We start from the raw sequence: 17,753 nt of genomic DNA, 5'->3' as shown, positions 1-17,753 counted from the left end.
TGGCCATGGAACAGGACCACCGCGACAAGTCCCTTGTTGTCCAAACTGCAAATCAATGTGGTTCCGAACAACGAGTGCAAAGTGTGCCCATCATGTTGAAACCACACAAGCTGACAAATTCCAAACAAGATACACAGCACATATCTTCCACGCGGAATGAAGACAACCAGATACCTGGGGTAAGAAATCAAACTACATATAATTACTCTGCAGCTGGTTGGTTTAAAAGACGGGGGGAGGGACCAAACTGCTAGGTCATCGGTCCCTCGTTCTGATTAAAATAATTCCACGAGGGTGGAAGTAAAATAACCGAGACATGCCAAACACAGCTGGAAGAAAGGAGAAAACCACAAGAATGACAGAAGGGCAACAAACACTAAAATGGACAAAATCAGACAAGAAAATCACAGAGAGGCGCAAGAAACATGTATAAGAGATCAAAACAAGAGATCAGATTACCATGGCTGGCTGACCATGAGAATAAAAAGGAGAAGCCAGCCACTCTGAAATATATTAAAATCTCCACCCTAAAAGCACTAGGGTGGAGGACACAGAGGGACGGAGGACAAGCGCTAAAACTTAGATCAAATGATAAAACCCACCCTCACGAATAAAACGTACAACTAAAGCTGCTGTTGAGGCATTGTCGCCAAACAGCGAAGATAGGGTACTGGGAAAGTTAAAAGTCCGCCACAGACTGGCTAAAAGTTGGGCACTCCAGCAAGAGGTGAGCGACCGTCATTTGTGAACCACAGCGACACTGAGGTGGGTCCTCGGGACGGAGGAGGTAACCATGCATTAGCCACGTATGGCCAATGCGGAGCCGGCAGAGGGCAACTGATTCCCTGCGAGAGGACCACATGGAAGACTTCCACACATTCGTAGTCTTCTTAATGGAACGTAGTTTTCTGTGCGTACTGAGGTTATGCCATTCTGTCTTAAAAAAAAAAAAAAGCCGAAATACCCTGCAGTGTAAGACAGAACGCAGGTCAGTTTCGGAGATGCCAGCCTGTTGGAAAGCTCGTTGCCTGGGATTCGGACGTGTCCTGGGGTCCACACAAACACCACTGAACGACTGGACCCTTCCAGGGCATAGATGGACTCCTGAATGGACGCTACCAAGGGATGGCTGCTCAAACAGTCAGTACACAGGAGAAATGACTCGCCAGGGCATGAGCGGATGTGCTCAAGAGCACGAGATATGGCCGTCAGCTCTGCAGTGAAAACACTTCAGCGATCTGGCAAGGAGTGCTGTTCAGTATGTCCTCCATGAACATACGCAAAGCTTGCGTGACCATCAGCCATCGAGCAGTCGGTGTAAACGACTTCGTGGCCTGGTACACGTCGAGAATCGAGAGGAAATGATAGCAGATAGTCACAAGGTTAACGGAGTCCTTAGGGCCACGCGAAAGGTCCAGAAGAATCTGCGGCCTAGGTGTAGACTATGGAGGTGTACATGAATGGACCTCGAGGAGAGGTGGTAATGGGAAGGACTCCAGTTCAGACAGAAGGGCCCGGACGCGAACCACAATCGTAAGGCCTGACCTGGGCCGCTGATGCGGGAGATGAACCGCTGTGGTTGGGAAAAGGAAACGGTAATTCGGATGTGCAGGAGAACTATGAACGTGTGCAACGTAACTGGCGAGCAGTTGTGCACGCCTGACCTTGAATGGAGGGACTCCGGCGCCCACCAGGACACTGGTCACCGGACTCGTTCTAAAAGCTCCCGTCACTTGGCGAACGCCACAGTGGTGCACTGGGTCGAGCAAACACAACGCTGAGGACGCCGCCGAAACAAAAACCACGCTCCCACAGTGAAGGCGGGATTGAACAAGGGCTCTGTAGAGCAGCAGCAGCGAGAGCGATCTGCACCCCAGTTGGTGTTGCTCAAGCAGAGGAGGGCATTAAGGTGCTGCCAGCACTTCCGCTTAAGCTTACGAAGGTGAGGAAACCGTCAATCGAACGTCGAAAACCAGTCTTAAGAATCTATGTGCCTCCACTGCAGTGAGTGGATCGTCATTAAGGTAAAGTTCGGGTTGCGGATGAACGGTACGATGCAGACAGAAGTGCATACATAACACACGACTTTGCAGCTGTAAACTGGATGCTGTAGGTCAGAGCCCATGACTGCACCTTGTGGATGGCTCCCTGTAGGCGCCATTCAGCAATACCAGTACTGGAGGAGCTGTACGACTTGGACACGGAAAGTACGGAGTGACGGGAAGTTTTGGATAAAAATCGGGAGCGGGCCCCGGAGACCCCACTCATACAATGTGGCAAGGATATGATGTCGCCAGGTCGTGTCGTATTCTTTACGTAAGTCAAAAAGGATGGCAACCAGATGTTGGCGTCTGGAAAAGGCTGTTCAGATGGCAGACTTGAGGGACACCTAAAGATGTCAGCGTGTTCAACAGACTTAGACTATTACTTATTAAAGCTTTCGAGTATGTGGAATTTTAATAACACTACACTTCTGGAAATACTCATAAAAACTAAACTCCATCCGAAACAGGTCTTGGAAGGCCCAACGGTATCGACCGACCGCCGTGTCATCCTCACCCCATACGCTTCACTGGATGCGTATATGGAGGGGCATGTAGCCAGCATACCGCTCTCCCGGCCGTATTTCAGTTTACGAGACCGGAGCCGCTACTCCTCAATCAAGTATCTCCTTAGTTTGCCTCCACAAGGGCTGAGTGCACCTTGATTGGCAACAGCGCTCGGCAGACCGGATGGTCACCCATCCAAGTGCTAGTCCAGCCCGACAGCGCTTAACTTCGGTGATCTGACGGAAATCGGCGTTACCACTGCGGTAAGGCCGTTGGCTGAAAATACTCCTGGGTATATGTTATTAAAGATAATACAGACTGTATTCTCAGCTGTGATTCGTACGTCTCGTGATCGGTCGTTACGTCCTGTTCCCTGCTGTACCTACCATATGTGGGCGAGAGACAATGTCCTCACTAGCTCTTTCGTCTGTTTAGCGTACAAGGGGATAACAATACTCGCATTCTCCACATCACATTTATTATTTTTTAAACATAAAATGTATTTCGTATCCTATATCTTTTTGTGACGAAATTATCTGCAATGCACTTTTTACCAAAATGTTGCAACGTTCCTGCAGTAATAAGGGAACCCCTTCCAAAGGATGGTTCATCCATGTTACCACAAGATGTAAGACTATTTTATTACACTCCAGTTAAAGCACAAGGAATGTGAAGATGGGCAAGATTATAAGCATCTGTCATTACAAATTACCTGTCTGATATACACAACAGTATTTACATAAAACCGTAAGAAATGCCTCGCCCGATGTTTACCTGTCTGGGTCGATCTAATCGATAACATTATTTATCACTTGTATACAGAGTTTCAGGAATTTACTCGTATTTTCAGGTGCTTTGGTAAAGGATGGGCAACAAACAACCACTTACCAATCATAAGAGGAATTATTGTTCTCAAGAGGAGTTGGGAAGGATCTCGTAAGTCTCAGCGTATGATGGAAGAAAAATCCGTTGGGAGAGCGAAGTTCGAGAAATTTAAGGACGGGGTGCAGACTGATTTGCAAGATTACGGACTAATGCGCGCAGTTATACCTCTAGCCGTGCAAAGTACCGTGTATGTATTTTAAGTCAATCACGTGATCATAACTACAGATAAAAATCGGGTAACGTGACTGGTTATTCCGTGATATTTTCGATTTGTGTGTTAGGCGCTGCTATAACGCTACAAGAGATAGTTACGGAATTGATTAGCATTTTGCAAATCCGGGCTGGTTTCAGTTGTTTGTCACAGATTGACTCCAGGACCAATCCAAAACTTCCACATGTCACAGAATCCATCCACAATCTTTACGCTCGCACATTCCGTGATTCTCTCTCTCTCTCTCTCTCTCTCTCTCTCTCTCTCTCTCTCTCTCTCTCTCTCTCTCACACACACACACACACACACATATATATATATATATATATATATATATATATATGAGAGAGAGAGTGTATCGTCATTTTAGCCCAATGGGGTGGCTGTATCATCATATATGTAAATTGAAGGTGGAGGCGGGAGAAAGGAAAGGAAAAGAGCTATTGGCGTCACCTACGTTGGGATTTTACATATAATGTATCACGGCTGCGGATTCCGCGTGGTGTCTTTTCTTTAGGAGATGTCTGAAAGAGCAGACACCACGCATTCATATAACTGATTCGCCTTGATGGGCAACGAATTCAACTTCAGTGCAGATGCACAATTACGTCTGACCTCCAGCGGGAACCTCAGAATCGCGAGCATGGAGGACACGGACAGGTTCTACTGATAGGTGGTGCTGGGTGGGTATGGTACCTTGCGCCACTCCCAATAATAGAGCGTGGGGAAGAAAGCGACTATTTACACGGTCCAGTGACATCAATTTGACCACCTGTCAAAAGCCTGGCTAACCACCTTTTGCAGTGCGGACATGCAGGAAGAGTGTCAATGAGGTTCTGGAAGTACCGACAGAGATGTGGAGCCACGCTAACTCCAGTGGCAAGGTTTCTAGGTTGTGGATCTATAGCGTGAACAGTCCGATCGAGTTCCCACAGTTCCTAGGTTGGGTTTAAATCCGGGCATTTTGGTACTTAGCTGAGTGGAGTAAACCCATGCTGGTGGTCTTCGAACTGCGCACGTACACTGCGAGTTGTGTGACATGTCACTGTTGGGTTGTGTTGTTTGTGGGAAGAGACCAAACAGCGAGGTCATCGATCTTAGTGGATTAGTAAAGGATGGGGAAGGAAGTCGGCCGTCCCCTTTCAAAGGAACCATCCCAGCATTTGCCTGGAGTGATTTAGGGAAGTCACGGAAAACCTAAATCAGGATGGCCAGACGCGGGATTGAACCGTCGTCCTCCCGAATGCGAGTCCAGTGTGCTAACCACTGCGCCACCTCGCTCGGTGACATGTCACTGTCCTGCTGGTAGAAGCCGAAGCGTAGAGGAATAAGCAAACTGCACGTAGGGGTTGACATTATTCCCAAGGATTGATACATACTTGTGTTGATCCACTGTGTCTTCCAGAATGAGGAGATCACCCAGAGATTGCCATGAAAACATTACCCCTTCCACAATGCTCACTACACTGGTCCGGATCCTTCCGACGATTGTTGCAGGGTCGTACACGCCAATGCGCAACTGTCCGATAGAGCATGAAACGTCATTCTTCCTGTCGCCATCCAGTGGACGTCCAGTTGTGGTACTGGCATGCAAATTCCAGACTTCGTCGCCGATGAACAGCCGTCAGCACGGGTGCGTGAAACAGGCGCCTGCTGCTGAAGCCCATACGCAGCAACGTTCGCTGGACGGTCTAGGAGACACTCTTGGAAGTTCCTTGGTTCATCTGGGCAGTCAGATGCTCTACAGTTGCACATCTATTCACCAGCACACATCTTCGCAGCCATCGCTCACCCGTGTCATCTAAGGCCCGTGGTGCACTACACTTGCCTGAGTGCCGGTTTTGGATAGCCTCGTTTTGCAATGCAAGGTACAAGGTATACTTTAACCACGTCGACACATGAACAGTTTACAAACCTAGCCGTTTCGGAAATACTTCCACCCACGACGTCAGATAAATCGATCCGTTTTCGCATCACGATGACGACTGTACTGTTATCCGCGTCCTCCCGACACGCTTAATTTACCTTCCACATGCTGCCAGCTTCGTCTGCGAGATATTATTGCAAGTTGAGATCTAACACTGCCGGTGGTCACATTAATGTGACTGAACCGTGTATATGCCTCTGTACAAGTCCTAATATCTCTCATCTTACGCGAAATGTATGTTGGCTATGCAAATCAGTACTCAGTACTGTTTTCGCAAGAATAATGGCGTCCAATTTGAGTTCAAATACTCTAAAGCGCCAAAGAAACTGATATAGGCATGCGTATTCAAATACAGATATAATAAACAGGCATAATACGGCACTGCGGTCGGCAACGCCTATATAAGACAACAAGGGTCTGGCGCAGTTCTTAGATCGGTTACTGCTGCTACAGTGGCAGGTTATCAAGATTTAAGTGAGTTTGAACGTGGTGTTATAGTTGGCGCACGAGCGATGGGACACAGCATCTCCGAGGTGGCGGTGAAGTGAGGATTTTTCCGTACGACCATTTCACGTGTGTACCGTGAATATGAGGAATTCGGTAAAACATCGAATCTCCGAAATCGCTGCGGCCGGAAAAAGATCCTGGAAGCACGGGACCAACGACGACTGAAGAGAATCGTTCAACATGACAGAAGTGCAACCCTTCCGCAAATTGCTGCAGATTTCAATGCTGGGCTATCAGCAAGTGTCAGCGTGCGAACCATTCAACGACACATCATCGATATGGGCTTTCGGAGCTGAAGGCCCACTCGTGTACCCTTAATGACTGCACGACACAAAGCTTTACGCCTCGCCTGGGCTCGACATTGGACTGTTGATGACTGGAAAATATGTTGCATGGTTGGACGAGTCTAGTTTCAAATTGTATCGAGCGGATGGAAGTGTATGGGTATGGAGACAGCCTCATGAATCCATGGACCCTGCATGTCAGCAGGGGACTGTTCAAGCTGCTGGAGACTCTTTTAATGGTGCAGGGCGTGTGCAGTTGGAGTGATGTGGGACCCCTGATACTTCTAGATATGACTGACAGGTGATACGTACGTAAGCATCCTGTCTGATCACCTGCATCCATTCATGTCCACTGTGCATTCCGACAGACTTGGGAAATTTCAGCAGATCAATGCAAGACCCCACACGTCCAGAATTGCTACAGAGTGGGTCCAGGAACACTCTTCTGAATTTAAACACTCCCTCTTGCCACTTAACTCCCCAGACATGAACATTATTGAGCATATGTGGGTTGCCTTGCAACGTGCTGTTCAGAAGAGATCTCCACCCCCTCATACTCTTACGGATTTATGGATAGCCCTGCAGGATTCATGGTGTCAGTTCCCTCTAGCACTACTTCAGACATTAGTCGAGAGCATGCCACGTCGTGTTACGGCACTTCTGCGTGCTCGAGGAGGCCCTACACGATATTAGGCAGTTGTACCAGTTTATTTGACTCTTCAGTGCAATACTCGCGTGTTGATCGCACCTACTGGTACCAGGACTAACATTACGTTATTGATTTTGGGAAGGTTTTATAAGGAGCGTGTTACAACATTTCCGCTAGCAATGGAGGATTTACTGTTGCGAAGTGCAATCAGCAACGTTACAAATGGCAAGGGTTGACCGTAACTTTTTTTAACATGTTTATATTAGGTGTCTTTCTTGTCTGTTTGTTCGGTAGAAATTCTGCTATTTATTTTAAAGTAACTTCCTGACGAGCTGTGACTTCAAACTTTCAACATAGCTCGAAACTGTACGACAATGCAATATTAATTCGCTTTCGTGTCTGGTGTGTGGCGGAGGGTACTTTTCTGCACCACTGCTACATTCCCATTTTCCTGTTCCGCTTGTGAATGTTTCGTGGTAAGAACGGTTGCTCGTAAGTCCACATGTGACCTCGAGTGTGTGTAACTTTTACCTTTGGAGTCTTTTCGGGAGATAATCGTAGGAGGAAGCAATGTGGTGGTTGGCTCAGGTGAAGAGAAACTGAAATAATACTGTAATTTACATGTCTCTCTTGTAACCTCATCAACAAAACGTTTGAAATCGATTGAAATATGCGACACACACACACACACACACACACACACACACACACACACACACACACACAAATAAAGGGTAGAAAATAATTATTTAAATAATAATTGTAATACAATATGTTTTCAAAATGAACTAAAAAGTATAAAATAATTTCTCCTACCCTCATACAGATTCCTACCTCTATACAGGTAGTCCTAAAATTGTGCGCATGTGAAGTTTTAATAGCTATGCAAATACTTGTAGAATTTAAAACAAAAACCGTGGGGCGCATACAACGCACAATTGATGCATGAATAGTTCACTTCCTTACTATTTACTACAGCATGCGCCCCATGATTTTCGTTTTAAATTCTACAAGTATTTTCATAGCTATTAAAAATTCACAAGTACAAATTTTCAGGACTATCTGTATGGCGTTAGGAATCGGCTGGAGCTAGGAGAAATTATTTTATACTTTTGAGGCTGTATCAAAAACGTTATATGAAAAAGTTTTTTATTTGAATAATTATTGTCATTTTATTTCAATCTTTGTTGTTCTTCGTAGGAAGCCGTGTGTGGACCTGTCTTGTGATACAGCGATCATAGCTTACCACTGCATATACAAACAACACACACATTTAATGATCCCCATCACGATGGTCAGGCAGTCAACATGACACAATGTACTGCATACTTGTCATCGCTAATGTCCCAGAACATTATTTTCTTAGGAAAGGAGTGTTAAAATGAAAAGGTACGAAGAGTTATAACAATTAAACCGGTTGAAATTTTCATATGTAGCTTTGGGATGATGTAGTGAGGCATCTAGGGACGCGAAGCATGCGTCATCATCTATCCGTAAAGGAATCAAAGCTGTGTTCTCAGCATGCATGTTGATGCTCACCGTCTTTTTTGACGTCAGAGGTCAAATACTCATCAACTTCCGAGAGTACGGAAAAACTATTAACAGTGACGTGTACTGACACTCCGTAGCCTACGCAAGTCCATCAGGAGCAAACGGCCTGGTCTGCTCACGGAGGGAGTAATTCTGCTCCACGACAGCGCGCGTCCACGCGTCTCCGAGGTCACACAAAGTGTGATGGTCAAGTTTACGTACACGTCGCCATTTGATTTTCATGTGTTTGGTCTGCTAAGAAAACATGTCAAAGGGAGGCGCTTCAACTTTGACGACGGTCTGAAGGACACAGTAGACGATTGGCTCCTGTCACAGCCACAGGAATTACGGGAACAGGGAATCCTTTAGCTCGTGAAACAGTGAGACAGCTGTGGTTCAAATGGCTCTAAGCATTATGAGACTTAACATTTGAAGTCATCAGTCCCCTAGACTTAGAACCACTTAAACCTAACTAACCTAAGGACATCACACACATCCGTGCCCGAAGCAGGATTCGAGCCTGCGACCTGCGGTTCCGGACTGAAGCACCTAGAACTGCACGGCTACAGCGTCCGGCGGGACAGCTGTGCTCAGCTCTCTGGTGATCATTTCTGAATTAAGATTTCAATTATAACTTTTCCTTTGAACACACTTCAGATTCTTGCTGTACGTGAAAACTCTGCTACCATTAGCAGTCCGTCATTACCAGAATTACTCTCGGTATTTAGAGTTACATCTAATGGAAAATTTGTGACTGCCTGAGTACTGCGAAAACGCTTCTCCCGTGACCGCTTCACGCCACACCACCCTGCAGGACTCGCTATCTGAGGTTCGGCTAGTGCTACTGGCGACGAAATCATGTGTGCCTTCAGAGGCGGCGTGAGAAATTCTACCGTTCCCGGTATCGCCACACACGGTGTGGATCTCTAACGAGTAGGAAGATAAACCGCAGTGACTTGGAGCCAATGAGCGGGACGCTGTACACATGGTGCTACTTCCCAGGCCGAACGGCTCATTTACACTCAAATTACAGACGCGCTACATTTCTCAGAGAGATGGGAGCACTCTGCACACTAGCCAGCACGTCCCCTCTTGGGGTCTTCCACACACCACTGTGCTACTGAAATTTCGCGCCGACCGTGGGGAGGCGGCGGCGCGTGACCATCCACACTTGGTGTGTGGCATTAGTATTATTTATTGCAATGCGGTTGGATTGTTTATGCAATTGGTTTTTAACACTCTGACGACACCTATTAATAACGCAGGGATAATATAGCCTCAGCACTCAACAAGTGGTCATTTGCTGTTAAATATGGCTGACCGGAGTGGCCGAGCGATTCTAGGCGCTACAGTCTGGAACCGCGCGACCGCCACGGTCGGAGGTTCGAATCCTGCCTCGGGATGGATGTGTGTGGTGTCCTTAGGTTAGTTAGGTTTAAGTAGTTCTAAGTTCTAGGGGACTGATGACCTCAGCAGTTAAGTCCCATAGTGCTCAGAGCCATTCTGCCAGCACCCAGGACGGCCGCACGTGGCGTGGATTGCAAAAGAATTCTTTGTTTGGATAAAATTTATTTCTGTACCAATGCCTGTTCGGGTTAGTTCGGTCGCCTCAGTGGCATAATGGGTTGCATACACTACAGGCATCACGTTCCACTAGTAGCAGGTCCTTTGGCAGTACATATCATATTTGTGCGCGTCTTGAAAATCGGTAGACACCAGAATTTTGTTATGAGCCTATAAATTTATTGAGATTTCTGCGCAATATTCAGTGACATCATTATTTCTAACATTGTACTAGTTTTAACACAGATTTCATAATATTTGATTTGTTAAGATTATTTAATCCATGATACTGGTAGTTGAGCTCCGTGGTTGTGGATAAAATTACTTGAAGAAATACAGTAAACACACACATTTTATATTACTTTATTTATGCCAAAGTTCATTTCGGTATTTCACCCATCTTCAACTGGCATAACAGAATTATATCTTCGATATCATATTATGTTTATTTCGGCTGCAGCTGCCTTGTACACAATTGCAATTTCTTTAGCTATATCGTTTTCCAAATCATATATTTACGTCTGATTCACTGTTAGATGAGCTTACTTTTAAGCAGCATCTCGTAACAGCTTGTTTACGATTGTCCATTAAAATTTTATCACTATGAAAGGCGGATGCAACAAATGTCAAATTGGTATCAAGCGTACAGCATGCTTGGATATGTAAATGATTAGCATTTCTGTGAAACTGCACAAGGCCGGCGGGAGTGGCCAAGCGGTTCTAGGCGCTGCAGTCTGGAACCGCGCGACCGCTACGGTCGCGGGTTCGAATCCTGCCTCGGGCATGGATGTGTGCGATGTACTTAGGTATTTAGGTTTAAGTAGTTCTAGGTTCTAGGGGACTGATGACCTTAGATGATAAGTCCCATAGTGCTCAAAGCCAAACTGCACAAATTATGTACAGGTAAGCCAACTACACTCTGAACATAACGCAGCGGGTTTGCTGGTCATAAATCGCTTTTTCTCTCCGAAGATCGTGTTACGCCTCGTGTAAGGAGAATAGACATCAACCAGCACATGTCGGAATTCGACAGTGGTACGACTGTGACCTATAGAGACTGTTTTATCGTTCCACCGTACTGCTGGTCGCGCTGGTCGGCATCACGCGATTGTCTTGCGAATATGGAATCGATGCGTTCAGAAGGGTCATACTCAATGCTATGCAGGGTCTCGACGACCCCATGCGACTAGCGCCAGAGGACAGACGTATTGTTCGCTCGGCCATGTGGCACTACACAGACACGTTATGTATCTTGAATCACGACAAGGGCATGCCTGAAGCAAGACAGTTACCCACATAAAGAATGCGACGGTGTTTGGGGCACCAAGGACTGCAGCACTGCGACAATCGTTGTGGCCTCCCTTGACTTGGCAACATGGAGCAGCGTGCCGACAGTTGTGCACCAGATAACACTGGACACAGTAGTCGTACACCACATCGTTCTTTCAGACGTGTCCCGGTTGCGTGTACAACATCGCTATGGACGTCAAAACGCGTGGAAGCTCCGAGGAGAACGAATGCTGCTGCATTGCATTCGTCTTCGTTATGCAAGCCAAGCCCATGTCGTGATGGTATGGGGTCCCACTGGGTACGCAACACGATCACTTCTAGTTTGGATGGCTGGTAATTTGGATAGCAGCCATTCGATTTCTGACGAGTGAAGTTTGGTTGCTGTGCCCTGTCTACGAGGTCTTTGTGACGTCATATTTCAACAGAATAACGGGAGACCACATTTCCATGGTGTCCAGACCTACCAGTTCTCTCATCCATTCTAAACATATCGCCATGTGTTGCCGAGAGACTAATTACCACCCACTAGCCACTACGATTGATTAACTCTATGCTAGAACTGAAGGATCATGAAATGACCTATCCGTATCTGTTATTCAGCCTCTGTTTGACTCGATGCCTACTTGGGTTAGAGACACTTGCTGCCAAAGGTGGCAGCTCTGCGAACTAAGTTTTGGACACTGCATACCCTCGAAAATCACCAACCTATTGTACCTATAGCACTAACATACTGGATAATAACATAAAAATAATTACATTTGGAATTAACATATTTTAAGATAGACTTTAAATAGTTATCTAAGTAGTGAAACAGTGGCTATTTGGTTAGCATTAACATAATTATAAACTGGTATGAGTGTCACGGAAGTAAAATGGGATATATTGCAAATTACGATTTGGTCAGGACATTTGCTTGTGATTGTTTATATGAGTAATTTCCGAAAATTCTTTAGAGACATTTTATTGGGTAACTATTTTGATCGTTTAGTTTGTCATATTAGGGATACGCACTTGTGGAATAAATTTTTATTTCTTGGAACATATTCATTCCCTTGCTTTTGCTGACCAGGTGCAATATTTGCAGGTTTTGTGCTCTGCATATCACTTGATATCCATCTTCAGCAATATGCAAAGCAAAGGTAAATTTGTTTAGGATTTTTTAAACAAAGCGTATTCATGTGTTCACGGCACTGTATATTGAATCGGCATCCCATTTAGCCGGCCGCGGTGGCCAAGCGGTTCTAGGCGCTTCAGTCCGGAACCGTGCGACTGCTACGGTCGCAGGTTCGAATCCTGCCTCGGGCATGGATGTGTGTGATGTCCTTAGGTTAGTTAGGTTTAAGTAGTTCTAAGTTCTAGGGGAATGATGACCTCAGATGTTAAGTCCCATAGTGCTCAGAGCCATTTGAACCATCCCATGTAGTCGATGTACTACTTTGGATATTAATCTCAATTAAGCTGTATATTCCTGATCGATTATCTGGTGCTGTGTTTGGTAATTTATCCATGATATTGGCCGCTGAACATACAGCAACCACCCATGTTTTATGTTATGGATCTTGTCGAGTGATATACGGAATAACTTGAAATAATAAAACAATAAATGACATAAAGGCAGTTTCTTCGGAAGGGCACATCTTTGTCTTCACGAGGATGGTCTTCAGTGTCTTCGTCTTGAAAGACGAACTCACCGCCAAAATGTTGGTTGTAGGGCTAGGTAACAGGTGGCAGGATTCCGTTCCGATACTGCACAGCCCCCAAATCACCCAAGATACCGATGTGAGGCGTCTGACATCCGTACATAATACCGGCCCGAAACATGAGTGACCAGACTTCCCTGCTGAACTCCTGGGACTTCACGTCTGAGATTTGCACTGGTAGATAACACACTCTACAGTACTCTACGACGATCGTCATGTGTCAAATTCTGCGCTCGTCGGTGAAGAGTACCCAAGGCCATTGGTCCAGGTATTCTTTGTCTACACTCTTCGTCCGTTGTGGTGCTAGTACGTTTGTACTGTTATCCGTAATGTGTGCCTTGAAGCCAAACTGATCGTTGGGTCGATATTGCCCTCGCAATTGCTTTCAAAAAGGCAGCGCGCACTGTTGTGTGGCATTCTACTTGGGTTACCTAAGAGCAATAATTTGTAGGAAGCGGCCATCAGCTGGTATTGTTGACTGCAGGTGACCATTAGAAGGCAAATCTTACATGCTTTGTTTCTCACGATGGCGGTGGATGTTCGAATGGCGTCACTGTTGTGTTTGCAAATTTGGCGGACAGCTCCACATACTGAAAAACCACCTTGCCATAAAGCGACAACTCACAAGTTTTAAATTTGAATTGACACTTCGAGAAATGTTGACAAACTGAACAGTGTACAGAACCCTTACGATCCTACTGTCCCATTTACAACTGGAGAGACAGCGCCCTACATTGGACCGTGGTGAGATTGCAGGTGGTTGTTCGTAGCGATTTTCTCTGGTCAAAAGAGTACACACACACACACACACACACACACACACACACACGGAGAGAGGGAGGGACAGGGGGGGGGGAGAGAGAGAGAGAGAGAGAGAGAGAGAGAGAGAGAGAGAGAGAGAGAGAGAGAGAGAGGTATTTCCGAAGAAAAAAATACACGAAGACGAAACTCAAGAGGGCCGTGTGCGCTCCTTTTCAGTAGTTTATACACGTGTAGGGTGTCACTGTTAACAAATGTCAGGCACATTTCCTTGGATGTTTCGGCGGATTTTTCCAATTTAGTTTTTGAAATGTGTAGGCGGAGTCAGCACAAACAAATACTGCTCATCTCGTGTATCTATCAAAATTCAGTGTCAACGGAAGACGTCAATTCGTTTCTCGTTATAAACAACGTGTTTCTTTTAAGTGGAATTTTATGCACTCATTCGGTACATCGATCCCTAATTAGTCTAGTGCGATATTAGTTTTAACATTGTCTCCTAGCAACTGTCATATTGGTAAACATTTCTTCACCATGTCATCAATGTCAAGTTGCCCCGTTTCAGTTGTTGGCTCTGGAAACTCTGTTTTGTTCACTCACTACCGCCATGCAGCAGAGGCACTCAATCGCTGCTAGAGTACTGCTTATTGTTCGTGTTTTTCTGTCCCTGTTAATACGCATCTTTAAATCAAATATCTCACTAGAATAAACTGGAACCGCTCTATCGAATACGCACACATTAATCTACTTTAAAAACATGTTAACTGTGCCGGCCGCGGTGGTCTCGCGGTTCTAGGCGCGCAGTCCGGAACCGTGCGACTGCTACGGTCGCGGGTTCGAATCCTGCCTCGGGCATGGATGTGTGTGATGTCCTTAGGTTAGTTAGGTTTAAGTAGTTCTAAGTTCTAGGGGACTGATGACCACAGCTGTTAAGTCCCATAGTGCTCAGAGCCACTTGAACCATTTGTTAACTGTAATAAAAAATAAACCTATGCCTTCCGTTGACTAATAACTGCTTGGGCTGACTCCATCCACACATTGCAAAAACGAAATTGCAACCGTTTGCTGAAACACCAGAGAAAACGCGCCTGATGATTTTTGGAAGAGAGACCTGGTCTATGAGCTCTGGTTCCTGGGCATACAACAGCTTTTTCTGTTGTCATACGGTCTCCATCTTTCAACTGACAACCCTCCACATGTGTTTCACATACCTTTTTATGTTGCCACTAAGTTTTATGGACGTGATGAACGTGTCAGCTTGTGGATATAAATTTAAGTAACTGCCGTTTAGCGGGCGCAGCGAGGTAATTGTATCTACCGTAGGAATCTGAATCTCTTTTTCTTAGCGTCTGGGCCGCACAGGTGCAGCGTCCGTTTGTCTGCTAGTTCCCCTCACAGACTCCGGTGTAACACATTCTTAGTGTTCAACTGCTGCGGCGCGTATTTTCCTTCAACCACGTCATCTTCGTTGCTTTGGTCGGTCGCGTGGTCCCAAGTGGCTGGAAGAAAGCTCAGGTAACTTCTGTATATAAGAAGGGTAAAAGAACGAACCCAAAAATTACGTACTCTTAACATCACTTTACTGCAGAATCTCGAACATATTCTCAGTTCGAATATAATAAATTTCCTGGAGACCGAAAATTTTTTGTCCATGAATCAATGCGGTTTTAGAAACTGAACTTGCCCTTTTCTCACATGATATACTACGCACTATTGATGAAGGCCAACATGCAGATCCTATAATTATAGATTTCTCAAAAGCATTGGGCACGGTGCCTTACTGCAGATTGTTAACGAAGGTACGACGGCGAGTGTTCATCAGAGACAAGGCTATCGTCAGGAGTGCCCCAGGGAAGTGTGATAAGACCGTTATTATTTTCTATATACATAATTGATATGGCAAACAGAATGAGCAGCAATCTGCAGTTGCCTGATGATGCTGTGGTGTACGGGCAGGTATCGACGTTGAGTGACTATAGGAGGAAACAAGGTCCTTTAGACAAAATTACTAGTTTCTGTGATGAATGGCAACTAGCTCTAAATGTAGAAAAATGCAAGTTAATGCGGATGAGTAGGAAAAACAAACCCGCAAAGTTCGGATACAGCATTAGTAGTATCCTGCTTGACACAGCCACTTCGTTTGAATATCTGGGCGTAAGGTTGCAAAGCGATATTAAATGGAATGGATATGTGAGGACTTTGTTAGGGAAGGCGAATGGTCGACTTTGGTTTAGTGCGAGAATTTTGGGAAAGTGTGGTTCATCTGCAACGGAGCATACAGGACGCTAGTTAGACCTATTCTTGGGTACTGCTCGAGTGTTTGGGATCCCTACCAGACCGGATTTAACAAATGCATCGAGGCAATTCAGAGGCGGGCTGCTACATTTGTTACCGGTAGGTTCGAACAACACGCAAGTATTACGGAGATGCTTTGGGAATTCAACTGGGAAAACTTGGAGGGAAGGCGAAGTTCTTTTCAAACACTAGGGAAAAAATTGGAGAATTTGCATCTGAAGCTGACTACAGAAACATTCTACTGCTGTCAACATACATTTCGCGTAAGGATCATGAAGATAAGATACGAAAAATTAGACATCATACGGAGGCATACAGACACCAGTTTTTCCCTCGCTCTATTTGCGAGTGGAACAGGCAAGGAAATGACTAGTAGTGGTAGAGGGTACCCTCCGCCACGCACCTTACGATAGCTTGCGGAATATGTACGTGTATGTAGATGGAGATCGCTTTCCTCACTCCGATAAATGTAATATTTACTACTGTATGATCTTTCAGTACTTTATCACGCGATTACAATTACACTTTGCGCATCTCTACATGGAAAGTTTCCCGTGTGTACTGTTTTGTCATAGGGTTTCAAACACGTTAATATGCGACATCAACGAAATTTACGTACTTTCATGATACACATCGCTCTTTTACAGCTCCAAGTCAGTTGTAAAGCAGATCGATTGTCACATAATGCTGGACATAATGAATCATCCTACTTCTTTGATTCCTACTCGGCTGATGCCTCTAGAGCCAAACGACTTTAACAAACGTCTCAGTACTTTTAGACACCCGCAAACGATGTACAGTGGAGACTCTACTAACCGGACTGAATGTTTTCGTAAGTCATTCGAATAATCGAGTTTATCGAGTAAAGCGATTTTTGTGTTACTGACTCAAGAAAAACAACCTACGTCGTCTACGGACGGTTATCTTTCAGGTACGTTGTCATATAGTTGTCTTTCTAGGGTTAAAACATAACGTCACATGTTTATTCAGAACGAGAAAACAAATTAAATTTATTAAAATTAACAAAAATCAATGAGTGTTAAGAGTTTAGAGACACGTTCTCATACATACGTACATATTTTCTTAAAATTACTAAGCTACTACAACCTTAATCATGATATATCTAACAAAAGTCACGTAGGGCTGTCACTGTAGATTAATTTTGTTTGAAATATTTGATAACTCTCTTTCGACGTAAACATTTTTTTCTCTTCATTGCTGCTACATCACAAAATCGTGCTAATTATAGTAAACGCACGGTATAACACTGGCTGTTTAACGAACCATTTGAAAGGTGTTTCCAGGGCTTGAAATACTTCCGCATAAGATGGTCCTGCACAATTTTCTGCATCTATGTTTCCTTCTGTTTCATCTTCTTACATCTCCTGCTGTTCGTTCACGGCGCAGGGCGCGGGCGGGTAGCGCACGGACTAGACAGTACACAGATATCTGCTTGTGGTAGACAATCCGGACGATCGTGAATCCGTATAACTGAGGCCCGGATAATCGAGTCACACTTTACACGATTTGCCATAAAATGCATTTATATTTCACTACTTTGACAATTATTACACACCTGACACTACAATAGTGAAATCCAGGTG

At 45.1% G+C, this 17,753-nt stretch overlaps 1 protein-coding gene and 1 pseudogene across 4 annotated transcripts in view; both read right to left on the bottom strand.

Moving 5' to 3' along the window:
* LOC124555676 (calcium uptake protein 3, mitochondrial) overlaps window positions 1-17,753 on the bottom strand; it is a 655,882-nt gene that overhangs the window by 52,239 nt on the left and 585,890 nt on the right. The window lies entirely within an intron of this gene.
* On the bottom strand, window positions 2,709-2,826 carry LOC124556965 (annotated as a pseudogene).

Source organism: Schistocerca americana, chromosome X (assembly GCF_021461395.2).
Source record: "Schistocerca americana isolate TAMUIC-IGC-003095 chromosome X, iqSchAmer2.1, whole genome shotgun sequence".
Classification (NCBI taxonomy): domain Eukaryota; kingdom Metazoa; phylum Arthropoda; class Insecta; order Orthoptera; family Acrididae; genus Schistocerca; species Schistocerca americana.
The sequence above is the reverse complement of the archived record's forward strand: the minus strand, read 5'-3'. Positions and strand labels throughout refer to the sequence as shown.